This window comes from Anomaloglossus baeobatrachus, chromosome 3 (assembly GCF_048569485.1).
Source record: "Anomaloglossus baeobatrachus isolate aAnoBae1 chromosome 3, aAnoBae1.hap1, whole genome shotgun sequence".
Lineage (NCBI taxonomy): Eukaryota > Metazoa > Chordata > Amphibia > Anura > Aromobatidae > Anomaloglossus > Anomaloglossus baeobatrachus.
The window spans coordinates 547513613-547529138 of record NC_134355.1 but is presented as its reverse complement, the minus strand read 5'-3'; positions in this window follow the sequence as shown (position 1 = coordinate 547529138).

The following is a 15526-nucleotide window of genomic DNA, read 5'->3' as shown; positions in this document are numbered from 1 at the left end:
GATCATCAACATTAACAGAAATGAAGACTTGAAATAGATCACTCTGTGTGTAATGACTCTATATAATATATGTGTTTCCTTTTTGTATTGAATTACTGAAATAAATTAACTTGTTGAGGGTATTCTAATTTATTGAGATGCACTTGTATATGTACATTCTAGGTCACCTCCCCCGGTTACTGCGGGCTCCCACGGCGATCCCGCTGCAGTCCCTACACATCTGCTGATCTGATCAGCAGACATGTGCGGTTAAGAGGCATGGTTGGATCTCCGATCTCCGATCCACCCACACCTGTTAATCCCTTAGATTGTGCTGTCACACTATGAATCTAATTTGTTTGAGTGGGGATCACGCTGTTCCTCATCATCATCGGTGACCCCATGATGTGATCATGGGGTGCCAATGGGTTGGCATAGCAGCTTGGGATCAGATGATAACCCGTTGCTGCTATGAATCACTTCCTTTGAATGCTGGCTGCGCTGGCACCCACAGGAATACAGAATTTGTGCTGATCAGACCGATGTTGAAGCATGGTATTATTAAATTATATAATTAAAACCTCCAGCTCATGACGCAAAAAGTAAGGCTAACACTGAGCGCCAGACCCTGAAAAATAAGAACGCTACAGGTCTCAAATAATGGCAATGAAAGCACAATTCTTTTTTGGAATAAAATTTTGAATTTTCTTTCACCACTTAGACAAAAGTAAACCTGTTCATGTTTGGTATCTACAAACTTGTACTGACCTGGGGAATCATAATGCCAAGTCAGTTTTACCATATAGCGAACATGGTAAATAGATATCCCCAAAAACAATTGTGCAATTGCACTTTTTTTGCAATTTCATTGCACTTGGAATTTTTTTTTCCGCTTTTCAGTACAATATTAGGTAGAATGAATGGTGTCATTGAAAAGTACAATTCATCCCACAAAAAGCAAGGCCTGAATTGGCTATTTTTATAGAAAAATAAAAAAGTTATGGCTCTCGGAAGAAGCAGAGGAAAAAACAAAAACAAAAATGGAAAATTGTCGGAGGATGAAGGGGTTAAATTACCTAGCAACTTTGCCATTTACAAAATCTAAGATTAAAAAAATCATAGATGAATTTAGGAAAACAGGATTTTGTCTGTCAAAGTAACCTAGACATCACTTCAACAAAAACCATCCATTAGTCAGGGGAGAGAATAAAGCACAAAATCAAAGAATAAAAGTTCTGAATACAGCCATCTTTCCTCTTTGTTAAGGTTTGCTTTCACATACTAATGATCCAAAAATACCTACAGTTTATTCAGAACAGAACAATAATGGTATAGGTAGAAAATAGATCTTTTGCGCCATGCTGGCTGTTCTAGGAAGCAACAGGAGGTTTTATCTGCTCCACAAGACGAAAAAAAAGCAAAAATAGCGAAACTGTAATGAGGACAAAATTAAAAATAGTAGATGTCATATTTACTGATAACTTTCAATATTTATTATCGACTAGATAAAATAAAAATTTTTCAAATACATTATTTTGAAATAAATCACTATTTACAATTCCAACTTGATAGAAAAAGTGATGGTAGAGGATGATTAATAGGAACTTTTGATAATCATTCTAAAGTAGAAATGAGATAATTACTCTTCTGTATTTAGTGAGGTTCATATAGTTTATTGTAATCGAATATCTCAAATTATTTATTATTGAACATGCCTGTGCAATAGAATATGTGAATGTATATGCAGCACCCTGGGGTAACAGGTAAGCAGAGGACTGCATTACCCCAGGTTCCTGGAAGACCAATGCTGGCAACGGCACTACATACATTTAAATTGCCTGCATTCCAGGCTGAGCAACAGGCTAGCAACTGGTTTAGAGGGGTAGCTGCCCATTGGTTGGGATCTGCCCAATCCGGTAGCCGGAAACACAGAGAGGGAAGTGGTCAGTTTGTCAGTTGGTAGAGTGATTCTGAGGGAATCGTGAGTGAGAGAAGGTGTGTATGGTCCAGAGGGGGCCTCGGTAAATGAAAGAGGAGACCAGTCACCGGAAGTGGAACAGAGCCAGTACCCTAAGGGAGCGAGCATGACGGGGCACAGGACCCTAGCCTGGGTGGAAGTTTCAAGCCCACCCAGTAATCCTGCAGGTGATCAGGGAATATCACGTTCTGTCATCACTGACGGTACGGGACACAGTAACAAAGATGGAACCTGGGCACAGAGACAGAAAGAAAGGTCTGACCCAAGAGAGCTTCAAGTTACCTGTCATACGTACCCAGAAGGACAAAAGGGAGAACAGAGAGGGACCCCAAGTTGCTCCAGGCCACGGGGACCCTAATACAATAAAAGTTCAACAAGGAGGTTTTACTGGGTCATCACGCCAGCATTGAGACAAAGGGAACCCAGGACCCTGAAACTAGCAAGAAGCGGGCTGCGGCTACTAGGACTTAGTGAGCTAAACCGTAGAACCCGTGTCGTCTGAACTATTACTATACTTTCCTCAGCACCAACTGCTACCTCTAACATTGATCCCCTGGGGTCTAACTCTACTTGCGGAGGGTTCAACATCTATGCTGCACCACACCAACAGCCCCAGCAGAGGACATTAAGCAGCGGCGGCCTTCCCCTAAATAGCTGTGCACCGCAAGTGGCATCACAGACATTTTGTACATACTCCCTTGTAAATATCCCTTCTTTTTCAAGCTACCCCTGGGGTCACAGAACCGGGCACTGGCCACCTGAGTGACATTGTCACCCTGTATCCAACGCCCAGAACCGGGTACCCCATGGCCCTGGGGCGCGTCATATACCACAGACAGAATTTGTGCACAAGGTAATAAGGTCATTAATACAAGTCAATAGTGATTAAACAAACTAAGGCTCTGTGTACACAATTTAGAGAAAAATGAAAAAGAATTTTTAGAGTGCAAACAACATTAGAATTTTATTAAGGTAAAGTGACATGTGGTTTTGTTTAAAAATGTAAAAAGATTAAAAATCAAGACCAGACCGGGCCAGGTTAAGCCATCACACCATTAGATGATAGGTGCAGGAAATCCCACAGTAGCAAGTATATTACAAAAAGGGACATAAGGGACATACAAGACTTAAGGCCCTGTCACACACAGAGATAAATCTGTGGCAGATCTGTGGCAGATCTGTGGCAGATCTGTGGCAGATCTGTGGCAGATCTGTGGTAGATCTGGGGTAGATCTGGGGTAGATCTGTGGTAGATCTGTGGTTGCAGTGAAATTGTGGACAATCAGTGCCAGGTTTGTGGCTGTGTACAAATGCATCAAATCGATCTCATTCACATAGTGTGATTTAAAACAGTCCATAATAAAAGTCCATATGATGACAAGTTTCATACCCACATAATGATAGCATGGAAATGGAGGCGGCAATGGCGTAGTGATAGTGTCACCAGCTGGTCAGGGAAGGAATGACTTCACACAAGCCCAACGTACATTTCAAATGACATGTTCTCAGGTCTTCATCAGGGGTCGAGTTGCTGTGACATGGTCCCACCAAATGCTGGGTTAAAATAGTCTCTGCTGATATCCGAAATCAGGAAGTAATGTAATGGCGCATGCCCAGCCATCACGCTATCTTGTGCATGTGCGTGCAGAGGACGAGTACACTACAACAATACAGCAGAGAAGCCAAACTTCCATCAGGGCAGGAAGGACCTCCATCATTCGATGCTGTGTTAATGTACTGCTGAGCTCCAGTAAAAAGGTAAAAGCTTCCTGTTCTGTCTGTGGCTGAATTAATCTCTGCTGCGCCATCCCTACTTCAACACATTTCCCAGGAGCCAGCCCTAGTTGGGATGTAAGAGGACAAGCCTCTGGCACTGCGCATCACCACCAAACTCCTGGGGCTCACCAGCAGTGTCTGGCCATACCACAGCCGAACATCCCAACTGGCGTCACAAACTCTTTATTTATTTTATTTTTCTGTCTCCTCTTTTTAAATATTATTTTTACTCCCCATTACAAAGAGCCTATCGCCTGAGCTCGGTACAGCCATATCACCGCTTGGAGCCATCGCGTGACATCAGAGGCCTCCGGGGCGGCTCAGAGCTGGAGGATGTGCTATGAAGGACATTGCTGCAAGCCAGACTATATCCACAAAGAAAACATCCCTGTAAGGGTCTCCGTGAACCAAAAAAATTTGTTCTTGGGGGGACATAATGGCTTTTTTCCAAATGATCTTTTAGGTTCCTAGCCCTCCTAGATGTCATGAGTGGATGTTGTGAAAGGGTATCTGCCAATGCAGGATATGTCAATAATACTGACCAGTGTTTCTTTAATATGTCTTGGATTGTTTCTCATTCTTGATTGTAAGTTCCAATGAATTTTACTTCTGAATCAAAGGACGCCTATTTTGTGTGGTTGTATGTAAGCAACTGTGCTCTAGGTTTTTTTAGCCCTGTTATAGTCATACCTAATGATTCTGTTGCTGTATCCCCTGTCTTGCATACGGCCCTTAAGATCAGTCGATTGTACCTCAAAATTGTTATCGGACGAGATCCACCTCATCCTCAAAAATTGTCTGGTCGGGATGGCGCGAATGGTGAAAGGGTTATTAGCAGATGAGGCGTGTAGCAATGGACTAACAGACGTGTCCTTATGGTACACGTCTGTCTGGACTGACCTCATCTGCCCCATTCAGACTTTTGCAATGGGCTCCATGATTTCTATGTACACCATTGAGCCCATCATATCCTCCGTCGAGTGAAGCTCTATGGGAAGTGCATTAGTTTTGTATGACAATGTGTCCAACATGCTGTATTGATTGAACAAAGATTTGCAATAATGGAGGCCAGTGTACACACCAGCTTATTTTGCTAGTCATTATAGCCATTCAAGCAAAAAACAATATGCTGGGTTTGGTGCAAAAATGGTGCAACACATATTGCACTGCTGATAAGCTAAAAAAATTAGACAACCATGGATTTAGACTCCTTTTGTTGTTACAGATATCCAGGAGAGGATTGTAAGAATACTGAGGAAAATGAAGAGAAAATAAACCCCGCAGGCACAAAACAGCAAAACAATATGTCTACATGTACTCAATTTGCTTCACTTAAAGTCATGCCAAGCGTCATTTATTTAAGAGTTTATGGAGGAAGAGCATGTGCTGTATTGCAATAGACTACTGCATGTAATGCAACTTGACCATTTGGACCTGTTAAGGTACCGTCACACATAACGAGATCGCTAGCGAGATCGCAGCTGAGTCACGGTTTCCGTGATGCAGTAGCGATCCCGTTAGAGATCTTGTTATGTGTGACACCTACCAGCGATCAGGCCCCTGCTGTGAGGTCACCGGTCGTTGCTGAAAGGTCCAGGCTATTTTCTTCAAAGGCGATGTCCTGCTGGGCAGGACACATCGCTGTGTTTGTCACTGTGTGACAGGGTCACAGTGACTGCTGAGATCGTTATACAGGTCGCTACTGCGACCTGTATTGTTCCTGCATCGTTGGTAAGGTCTGACTGTGTGACATCTCACCTGCGACCTCCCAGCGACTTACCTGCGATCCCTATCAGGTTGCATAGTTTTCGGGATCGCTGGTAAGTCGTTGTGTGTGACTGGGCCTTTACAGTACATCACTTCTGATTAAAGGGAATCTGTCAGCTGGATATTGCTACCTCACGAAAGAGCAGTATGATGTGGGAAAAGAGACACTGAATTCAACAATGTACCACATAGTTTACTGGATCAGCTATTGTGACACAATCAGATTTTTAAAATGTAGAAGTTTTTTTTAACTTGAAAAAGATGTTAGGTAGGTTTATTCATATAAAATCCTCCCTCTGGGATCATCTTTCATAGTGGCTCAACACCTAGAACAGCTAGGAGGGCTGATGGACACGTTTGAAAGTTGCTGGTTTGAATCCAGCGTGGTGAAAATAAAGAAAGCAATTTTGTATTTGTATTTTTTTTCCCTCATTTCTATATAGTAGTTTTATGGGAACAAATGAATCTGACTCTTTCCTTCACCTACAAATACAGATGCAGTATCTATCTATCTATCTATCTATCTATTATATGCTGTATCTATCCCTCTGTGTATTAACGAACTATTATATATCTATCATGTATCTATCTATTTATCTATCTATCTATCTATCTATCATGTATCCATTATATACAGTATCTATCCCTCTATCTCTTAACTATCTATTATATATCTATATATCATGTATCATTTATCTATTCATCTATCTATATATGTCTATCTATCATCCATCTATCTATCTATCTATCTATCTATCTATCCATCCATCCATCCATCCATCCATCCATCCATCCATCCATCCATCCATCCATCCTTGCAGCTGAATAATCTGCTTCTGGTTTCTCTACTGCAATACAGAGGTGAAGATTACCAAAACTTTCTATATTTTTCAATACAGGCAGTAGCTCAGTGGTAGAGCTGCTGCCTATGGACAATGAGTTCACAAATTCAGGTCCCTGTCTCCCTGATAATCCAGAGCCAATGAGAGTTTAATTTCTCCTCAGGGGAGGAGACAGGACATCAGCTGTGAGCTGTGTGACTGCTGGACAGAGCTCTAAAATCAGGGCAGTCCCATAGAATCTGGGATGGTTGGGAGGTATGCAGCCATGTAGATTGAGTTATGTAAATTTATCTGATCCCAGGTATAAGTATAGATTCTTTCAGCAATAGGACAGAAATAGTAAAATTAATTGAATAACCCCCTAAGGAGTATGAATTTTCAGCCTCCAGTGATTATTATCACAAATATACTGTAGTCAACCCATTCTGTGCTATGGCAGCTGAGCTAATGACATTTACGCCTCTACACTTGTTAGCTGCATACTAATAATCAACACTGTAACTACACAAAAGAAATCTTTAATACAACCATCATGATTTTGTTCTCTACTGAGGCGAAATAAAGATTTATTGTGACATCCAGATGCAATTTGTTGAAAAGAAAGCTGTTTATTAGCAGATTCTGCGTGTTTTCTGCATGATGTGATGTTTCCCATATGGCGGCAGATCTATTCGGCGCCCTGCAGGAAATATTCCGATTTGTTTTTCACCATTACATGCACCCTTGGGTGGAGTGTAATTTATTGAGTCATCTGCTAATCGTACTATATAAAATTATATACATATGTATATTTATTTGGTAATGATTAAGCAGAACATTCATATTCAGGCAGCTCTTAACCTTGATGTGATTTGTCTTTCACTGCTGGTAATGCGATATGGATAATTTAACTAATAGCTTTCGTTTCGTAAACCTGCTGTCAAGGCTTGTCTTGTAATTATTGGCTGTACAAAGATTACTCTTGCAAAATGTAGCATTTGATTTCTAATAAATATAAATTGTAGGTAGCTGCTCATAATGTTGATTGGCTGCAGGTATGACTTGGTTACTGATGGATGAATAGTTGATTTTTTTCTACTAATTTTCTTTTAAAGAAACAATTTTTAAATGTACAGAATGTATTACCCTACTTTTTGACTTACATATTTATTTTATAGTGCAATGTAGATTGTTAAAAGTCAGTACACAATTGAGAAAAGTCAACTGAACCCCCCAACAGAGAATAGGGGAGAAAAGGATCTGGCTTGCTGAATTTAAGATAGAACGCAGACTGTATATAGCAGGAAGTTGCCAAAGATAAGTACATATATAACACCAGGAAGGGCCCAGGATAAGGACACATAGCAGGATGGGGTCTAGGATGGGGACATATATACCATGATGGGGACAAATATACCAGGGTAAGCCCACAATGGGGACAAATATACCAGGATGGACCCAGGATGAAAACATATATACCAGGAAGGGGCCCTGGATGGGGACTTATATACCAGGATGGGGACGTATATATATATATATATATATATAAATATATTGATTGGACATGTATACCAGAATGGGGTACATGCATACCAGGATGGGCCCAGGATGAGGACCAGTTATACCAGGATGGGCACAGGATGAAGACGATATATACCAGGTTTGGTGCACAATGAGGACATATATACCAGGTTTTACCCAAGATGTGGACTATATATACCAGGATGGGCCCAGGATGAGGAATATATATATATATATATATATATATATATACCAGTATGGGCCCAAGATGATGACATACATACCAGGATGGGCCCAGAATGGGGACATATATACCAGGATTGGGACATATATACCAGGATGAGGGACATACATAACAGGATGGGCACATAATGAGACCCATTTAAACTAGGATGGGCACAGTATGAAGATCATACTAGGATGGGGTGCAGAATGAGAACATATATATATATATATATATATATATCTATATATATAATTGCCTTATTCTGTCTGTCTGTCTGTCTTGCTCCAAACTTGTGTCCTTACGGTGACACAAAGCGGATTGGCCGCTGGCCTCACCATGGCCCCGCCCCCCCGCACGGATTGGTCGCTCGCCCTGGCTCCCCCCACACGAATTGGCCGGCCGCTCGCACAGGCTCCGCCCCCCCCACGGATTGGCCTCTCGCCCCGACACCCTGCACGTATTGGCAACTCGGCCACGCCCCGCCCCCCTCACGCAATGCACGCTCGCTCTGGCCCCGCCCCCCGCACGCATCCCCCGAACTGACACGGAGACACGACTCCCAGGTGAGTACTGTACCCCCGGGAGCCCACACCAGCATACGCCGCCAACCCAGCTGACACAAACCCTCGCATTGCTGGGGTTTGCCGCCGTATGCTGGTGTGGGCTCCCGTGCAAGTGGGGGACGGGATGCGCTGGTAACCATGGTAGCATAGTTACCAGCGCATCAAGGTCCTGCAGCGGTGGAAAATCCACACGCACACACATAACAACACACACACACACACACACACACATCAGATCACACTCACTCTCACACACACCTCACACACACATCAGATCGCATCCACACACTCACAGCATCCGGAGATATCGCTTGCTTCTCGGCGGCGATACTGTGCTGTGAGCTTCCAGGACCTGCCGGAGGATCACATGGCCAGAAACATGTCCGGATGTTGTGAGTGTGAGCGCGTATGTGCAATATCGTCAGTGTGTGTGTGTGTGAGTGTATGCGATCGGATGTGTGTGAGTGTATGCGATCGGGTGTGTGTGAGTGTATGCGATCGGGTGTGTGTGAGTGTATGCGATCGGGTGTGTGTGAGTGTATGCGATCGGGTGTGTGTGAGTGTATGCGATTGGGTGTGTGTGAGTATGCGATCGGGTGGGTGTGAGTGTATGCGATCGGGTGGGTGTGAGTGTATGCGATCGGGTGGGTGTGTGTGTGTGAGTGTATGCGATCGGATCTGTGAGTGTCGGCAGAGGAGCACGGCGTGCTGGAGGAGGCTGGGAGGAGAGAGGCTGATCCTGGGGAAGGCTGGGAGGGGGAGGCTGATGCTGGGGGAGGCTGATGTTGGGGGAGGCTGGGAGGGTGTAGGCTGATGCTGGGGGAGGCTGATGCTGGGGGAGGCTGGGAGGAGAGAGGCTGATGCTGGGGGAGGCTGATGCTGGGGGTGGCTGGGATGAGAGAGGCTGATGCTGGGGGAGGCTGATGCTGGGGGAGGCTGATGTTGGGGGAGGCTGGGAGGGTGTAGGCTGATGCTGGGGGAGGCTGATGCTGGGGGAGGCTGGGAGGAGAGAGGCTGATGCTGGGGGAGGCTGATGCTGGGGGTGGCTGGGATGAAAGAGGCTGATGCTGGGGGAGGCTGATGCTGGGGGAGGCTGATGTTGGGGGAGGCTGGGAGGGTGTAGGCTGATGCTGGGGGAGGCTGATGCTGGGGGCGGCTGGGAGGAGAGAGGCTGATGCTGGGGGAGGCTGATGCTGGGGGTGGCTGGGATGAGAGAGGCTGATGCTGGGGGAGGCTGATGCTGGGGGAGGCTGATAGGAGAGAGGCTGATGCTGGGGGAGGCTGATGTTGGGGTAGGCTGGGAGGGTGTAGGCTGATGCTGGGGGAGGCTGGGAGGAGAGAGGCTGATGCTGGGGGAGACTGATGCTGGGGGTGGCTGGGATGAGAGAGGCTGATGCTGGGGGAAGCTGATGCTGGGGGAGGCTGGAAGGAGAGAGGCTGGTGCTGGGGGAGGCTGGTGCTGGGGGAGGCTGGGAGGGGGAGTCTGATGCTGAGGGAGGCTGGGAGGAGAGAGGCTGATGCTGGGGGAGGCTGATGCTGGGGAGGCTGGAAGGAGAGAGGCTGATGCTGGGGGAGGCTGATGCTGCGGGAGGCTGGGAGGGGGAGGCTGATGCTAGGGAAGGCTAGGAGGAGAGAGGCTGATGCTGGAGGAGGCTGGGAGGAGAGAGGCTGATGCTGGGGGAGGCTGGGAGGAGAGAGGCTGATGCTGGGGGAGGCTGGGAGGTGGAGGCTGATGCTGGGGGAGGCTGGGAGGTGGAGGCTGATGCTGGGGGAGGCTGATGCTGGGGGAGGCTGGAAGGAGAGAGGCTGATGCTGGGGGAGGCTGGGAGGGGGAGGCTGATGCTGGGGGAGGCTGGGAGGAGGGAGGCTGGGAGGAGAGAGGCTGATGCTGGGGGAGGCTGATGCTGGAAGGAGAGAGGCTGATGCTGGGGGAGGCTGATGCTGGGGGAGGCTGGAAGGAGAGAGGCTGATGCTGGGGGAGGCTGATGCTGAGGGAGGCTGGGAGGTGGAGGCTGATGCTGGGGAAGGCTGGGAAGAGGGAGGCTGGGAGGAGAGAGGCTGATCCTGGGGAAGGCTGGGAGGAGGGAGGCTGGGAGGAGAAAGGCTGATGCTGGGGGAGGCTGATGCTGGGGGAGGCTGGAAGGAGAGAGGCTGATGCTGGGGGAGGCTGATGCTGGGGGAGGCTGGGAGGGGGAGGCTGGGAGGAGAGAGGCTGATGCTGGGGGAGGCTGGGAGGAGGGAGGCTGGGAGGGGGGAGGCTGAGAGAAGAGAGGCTGATGCTGGGGGAGGCTGAGGCTGGGAGGAGAGAGGCTGATACTGGGGACAGAGAGGCTGATGCTGGGAGGAGAGAGGCTGATGCTGGGAGGAGAGAGGCTGATGCTGGGAGGAGAGAGGCTGATGCTGCGGGTAGAGAGGCTGATGCTGGTGCAGCATGGAGGATGGAGCACGATGGGAGGTGCGCAGCATGGGGGATGGAGCACGTTTGGGAGTGCGCAGCATGGCGGATGGAGCACATTTGGGACTGCGCAGCATGGCGGATGGACCACGTTTGGGAGTGCGCAGCATGGCAGATGGAGCATGTTTGGGAGTGCGCAGCATGGTGGATGGAGCACGTTTGGCAGTGCACAGCATGGCGGATGGAGCACGTTTGGGAGTGCGCAGCATGGCGGATGGAGCACGTTTGGGAGTGCGCAGCATGGCGGATGGAGCACGTTTGGGAGTGCGCAGCATGGCGGATGGAGCATGTTTGGGAGTGCGCAGCATGGCGGATGGAGCACGATGGGGGGTGCGCAGCATGGGGGATGGAGCACGATGGGAGGTGCACACCTCCCCCCAACACACACACACAACACACCACACACACACTGGGAACCACAAACACCGCCCTACACAGACACCTACACACACAGACAACGCTGCACACACACAACACCCAACACACAAACACCGCGGCATTCATAAATATACGCACATACCGCACAACACACACATTGCACAAAACATACCTCCCCCAAAACACACCACACCCACACAAACCGCGCAACACACACACACACACAACGCTACAGACACACAGCGCTCCACAAACAACGCAACACACGCAACACTCAAACAACTCCGCTCTCACCCCCCGCCACACCCAGACAACACCCAGAACATGTACAGCGCCCTACACAAACACTTGGTAACTATACACAACAACATCTATATATATATATATATATAACAAAAATCATACATTAGCTACACAATACGTAAATTCTAGAATACCCGATGCGTAGAATCGGGCCACCTTCTAGTATATATATATATATATATATATATATATATATATAAAAGGATGGGACCAGGATGAGGATCATGTATGTTACAATGCAACCCAGGATGATGACATACATGCCAGAATAGGTCCAGGGTGGGCACATATATACCAAGATGGGTGACATATATACCAGGATGGGTCCAGGATGAGAACGATTTATTCCAGGATGGGCCCAGGATGAGGACCATATATACCAGAATGACCTCAGATGGGGACATATATAGCAGAAGGGAGACATACTGTATATACCAGGAAGGGGTGCATTTATACCAGGATGGCATGCATACATACATATATATCAGGATGGGGACATATATAACAGGATGGGGGACATATATATACCAGTATGGAAGACAAATATAGCAGCATGGAGACATATATAACAGGATGGGGGACATGTTTTCCAGGAAGTAGCTCAGGATAAGAGACATTAATAGAAGATGAGGGACATTGCTACATAATGAAGGTGGAAAGGGGGAAACTCGTATGTCTTTATAGGATTTAGAACACTACAAGGGCCCATACATCTGACCAACATGTGAGGAGAGGTACATCTGACTCTAGTTACGCCACTGGTCCCAGTCATTGCTGCAGTGGAAACTGCAAACAGTTGCAAAAAGACCTAACATAAATCCTAACATAACTGTATTACAGCTCTATCTATGGAAAAATAAAAAGTTATTGCTCTCAAAATAAGGTGACAAGAAAACCAATTGCTAATGTTTTTTTTCAAAAATATTGAAACATACAAAAAACTATATGTGTTAACATCACAATCATATTTTGCAAGGAATGGAGGAGATATTTCTTTTATACATTTTTTTTTATCTCACTATAAAATCAAAACCTAAAAAAACAATAGCTAAATTGCTTCTCTTCTCCCACCCACACAAATAATGCAATTTTCAATACATAATGTGCCCCAAAATGGTGCCATTATATATACATTTCTGTCAAAAAAGCTCTCATTTGGCTATATTGATAGACAAATGTAAAATATATGTCCCTCAGAACTCAGTGATTTAAAAACTATAAAAAAATGTTTGCGCCTCACAGGGCGAAAGTAGATGCATCTATTGGAAGAAATGAATTGACACAGATTTAAGACCTATTTGGATGATAAAAATAAAATGGTGAGCAAGAAAAGATATTCACATTGAAACACAAAATGAACATTTACGATTCTACTTATTGCATCTCAGATATGACTCTTTTTACATGACTGAGCTTCTTCATTATTTCTGCATTATTTTAATTGTTTCAAAGCATCATTTGCCTTGTTTGGAATTCATTGTCACTTAGAGTCTGGGTTTTATGTGAATTAATGAGTGTATAGAGGTTAATCACAATCTATCCACAACCAAAATGCACCCTGCTCGCCACACAGTACCACAAAAAAGTGATGATTAAGTCATGAGGATTAAGGTGTTTAGTTCATCAAGGACAGCCAAGACACAAAGCTGTTAATGATATACTGTATCATAAGGATTAGTATTCAAACATAATGAAATGTGGTTGCAGTTAGACACAATTTAAAATCATATTTCTTATTTTTTTTATAGATCTTGTTAAAAATAATATTAACAGTAAATTCTAACTACGTATACATTACTTATTATATCTTGTTTATTTAAATAAAAAAATTCAACTCAAAATCAGATCAGGGACTAGAAATCAATTGAAGTGTCATTTTCTAGCTGGAGACCATGAACAATAAATTTAGCTGCACAGTCAAACGATCCCATTATTATTGATTATTATAATAATTTTTACTTATATAGCGACAACATATTCGCAGAGCTTTACAATTCAGAGGGGACATGGACAATGTCAAACATTACAATTCAACAGATACCAAGAGGAGTGAGGGCACTGGTCGTAAGCTTAAGCGGAGTTTACACACTGCGACATAGCTAGCATCGGCTAGCGATGTCGAGCGCGATAGCACCCACCCCCGTCGTATGTGCGATATTGTGTGATCGCTGGCTTAGCGAATATTATCGCTACGGCAGCGTCACACGCACATACCTGCTCTGCGACGTCGCTCTGGCCAGCGAACCGCCTACTTTCTATGGGGGCACTTCATGCGGCATCACAGCGACATCACACGGCAGGCATCCAATAGAAGTGGAGGGGCAGAGATGAGCAGGACGTAACATCCCGCCCACCTCCTTCCTTCCGCATTGCCGGTGGATGCAGGTAAGGAGATGTCCGTCGCTCCTGCGGTGTCACACACAGCGATGTGTGGTGCCGCAGGAACAAGAAACAACATCGCTAAAAAAACAAATGATTTTTTGTTTCAGGACGACTTCTCCGCGGCAAACGATTTTGACCGCTTTTGCGATTTTTTAAGGTCGCTCATAAGTGTCACACACTGCGATATCATTAATGACGCCGTATGTGCGTCACAAATAACGTGACCCTGACGATAATTCATTAACGATATCGTAGCGTGTAAACCCCACTTTACAGTCTATAAGGAAATAGAGGAGGCACAAAAGATAAACTGGGGGAAGAAAAAAAGCTTGTCATATATGGTCCAGCCATAAATATAAAAGGGATTCAAATACAGCTGTGTGAACTAGTCAACAGCCACAATTAATACAAGTAAAGACACAAAGTGTAAAAAAGAGGAATGCAACCAGAAGATACAGGGGACAATATTTGGAAGTACCGTATTTTCTGGCATATAAGACGACCACCAACTTAACCAGTTAAAATATAGAGTTTGGGATATACCGTATATACTCGAATATATGCCTAGGGTGGGAAATGCAGCAGCTACTGGAAAATTTCAAAAATAAAAATAGATCTCAATAAAATGTAATGTGCCCCATCTTTGTCCCCCCTTATAGTGATGTGCCCATCCTTGTCCCCACTTATAGTAATGTGCCCATCATTGTGCTCCTTCCTTGGTTTCTGCAATAATGTGCTCATTGTTTAGTAATGTCCCCTGCAGTAATGTACCCATTGTTTAGTAATGTCCTCCTATTGATCCCCTCCTTTTCCCCTATTATGCCGTTGTTTACACACAATAAAAATTATTCTCACTTGTCCCCTGTTCCTGCGGTGTCCTCAGCTGCGTCTTGCAGATGACAGGCACTTAGACCTCTCGGTAATGTCGTCCGGTGCACGAGCCACCGCTGCAGACTGCAGTTGAATGCTTTACAGCGGCAGTACTGCAAAGCATACAGCTGCTGTAAAGCACTGACAGCAGCGGCGGCTCCATGCACTAGACATGATCATCAAGGGGTGCTTCTTGTGGACATCAGATACATAGACCTGTCCATGATTGCGTCCAATACACAGGGCCGCCACCACTGGCAGCGGTTTACTGCAGTTGAATGCTTTGCACTGCCAACGCCGCAAAGCATTCAATTGCAGTAAACCCATGATGGCAGACAGCAGCACCGTGCATCGCTAATTATACGCCCTATAAGATGACACCTGGTGTATAAAATGATCCCTGACTGTTGAGAAGATTTTCAGGGGTTAAAAAGTCATCTTATATGCCGGAAAATATGGTAAATTTTGTGAAAGGCAGAATGGGAATAGTTAGATGAGTGAGATGAG